We start from the raw sequence: 2549 nt of genomic DNA on the forward strand, positions 1-2549 counted from the left end.
GAAACAATTTACAGAGAATTTCCCAAATATTTGAGGCCATCCCTCCCATTTCACCTCCTATAAGTGAGTCTCCTCTCCGCTCTGCAACCCCCTCCTGTCAGCACAGCAACTCACCCCGCAGGGAGTGCCCCAGCCACAAGATCTCGACCTGCCTGACACAGAGCCGGGGGACATCGGTGACTGAGGCTGGCTTGGCAGGTGCCTCTGGAGGGTCCCTCAGCCCAGCACAGCTCCCACTCACCCACGCAGTTCTGCAGATGGCTCCATGTGGCTGCTTCTTTGACCCTCAGGCCTTCTGTATCCAGTAGACAAGTACCACCTTGCCTCCACCCTCAGCCACAGTGCTGCATCTGCCGGGTGCTGTCTTGTGGAGCTCCCAGGGCCGTGGGACCCCCTCCAGCTTGGGCAGCCCCTGGAAACCCCCAGCACCAACACCACTTTGCATTCTTGAGCCATCAGAGGAGAGTGGTGGCCTTAGCCTTCCTAGTGCCGCCACCCTGCTTTCTGGGGTACCAGGACATGGAGATGCAGTTTGCACAGCTCAGCCTCTCCAACATGGCCACCCCCGTGGAGGCACCCCTGGGCAGCAACATCCTCAGCCACCGTGCTGCCCCCCACGCCATTGGGGACCCAGCAGGTAGTCTCCCGCTGCCCAAGGAGATGGTACTGGATTGCTCCTTAGGCAGCCAGGACATTCCCAGCAGTACCTCCGCGGCTGGGGACCCCGGCAGCACCTGCAGAGCCATCTCCTGCTGCAACATCAGCTTGCTCTCACTGCCCGCAGAGCTGCTCAATCCCAAGTAGAGCGTCCCAGAGAGCTCCAACACACTCCTGAGCCTACAGCACTTCAACATCATCAGGACGGGGCCCCAGGAGCCATGGTGGCATGCAGGGACAGACTTGCCACCACCCCAACCTGGCAGGCTCGAAAAGCAGTCAAAAAAGCAGAACACCACCATTCCAAACCCACTTAGCAAGCGCAGTGCTCTTGCAGTGAGGACTAGGGTGGGAAGGTGGGATTAAACCCACAGCAGGGATGGGGGGGTGGGGTGGGTTGTAGGACCTGGTGGTGTAGTGGGGGGACGATGGTTGTATAACATAACAGCTTTCATACCTTTGAGCTTGTTTTTTCATATAGCATGCTAAACTACACATATGCTATTGACTTCAGGAAAAAGTGAAGCCACCAAAATAGCTACAAAAAGTCAGTTTACATAGTATTTTAATACAAACAGGAATTGCTATAACTAAAATCCAATCTGAACTACATCTGCTAGCAGAAAAATCCCACTTTCAAGCAGCAAAAACCAAGTTCATTTTCGTGCAGACCAGTATCAACAACCAAGTTTTTATAGTATTCGCATAAAGGGAAGAAAAACACTACTGGCACAGAAAAGTAACCACACAGTAAGTACATCATTACCTTTATGCAGAGTTGCACAATTCCATACTAAACAAGACTGTCTAACACTGAATAATGTGAAGTGCAGCTCTCTGAAAACTACAGTGGCTATTAATTGGCAAGTATATTCTTCCTGCCCTTCTCTCCCTGCCTTTTAGCACTGGTACTTTCACACAAACAAAAAGATGGAGAACTTGTTTATTTTCCATTCAGCAGGTTAACCTGTTTCTCCTGCTACACGCAGTAGCATAAAAAAAAAAAAAAAAAGACTCTAACTGAAGCTTAACTTGGTCACAAAATTTGGATTTACAGAGCAAGAGATGCTAACTGGTAGACTGATGCAAGTATGCAACTGACGGGGAGGTGGGGGGGGTGTCGATTAAGAGCCCCGATTCAGCAGCTTTACAAAGGCACCTTCCACACAGAAAAGTGATAAATGAATAATCACTCAGCATCTTTAATAACAAAGACTAGCACAGGAAGGACATTAGAACCTGGTTTAGGACTGCTTCAGAAGCAGATCTCAAGGTACACGATTTCATATCTAGCGGCCTTTATCACGATAAGGAGATTAGCTTCCCTCACCCTCTATTTTTTGGTGTCCAAAAAAAGCTCACAACCAGCACTACCACTACCTTTAAATACATTCTTCTATCAGTGCTGAAAATCAGTAAGCACTCACAAGTTCCTAGTTTTACAAGTCAAGCATTACTTAAAGCTTGAATACTGTCTTTGTAACAGGAGCCTTTTTATCCTGGAGTATCTTTTCTTCGCCTTTATACTTGCTAAAATCCGAGGACAAACAAAAGCCCTGAACTTTCTCCTTAAAAGTTAAAGGATCTTGACACTGAACATAGACTATTACCCATTACATTCAGATTTACTGAATGCAGATGGGTGCTTTTTTGCAAGGAATGAACAGTCAAAACGATTCACACCAAATGCTCACCTAGTCCAACAGCAGGTTTTTAGAGAAATACCCTCAGAGCCACTTCAAAGGTAGTGCAGAGACTGTCTGAACCAGAAGCTGTACCTGCACATTTGATAGCCATGCACATCTTCAGCCTCTTCAACCAATACCGACAGCAAATGCCACAGTCTAATTAGGTACTGCGCGAGAAAAAAAGAAGCCTGATTTATTTCATAA

The 2549-nt window shown here is 47.8% G+C and overlaps 1 pseudogene; it reads left to right on the top strand.

Annotated features, from left to right (window-relative positions):
- The first annotated feature begins 257 nt into the window (after positions 1-257).
- LOC104168677 lies at positions 258-993 on the top strand (annotated as a pseudogene).
- Positions 994-2549: the final 1556 nt, after the last annotated feature.

This window comes from Cariama cristata, unplaced genomic scaffold (genome assembly GCF_000690535.1).
Source record: "Cariama cristata isolate BGI_N322 unplaced genomic scaffold, ASM69053v1 scaffold18590, whole genome shotgun sequence".
NCBI lineage: Eukaryota > Metazoa > Chordata > Aves > Cariamiformes > Cariamidae > Cariama > Cariama cristata.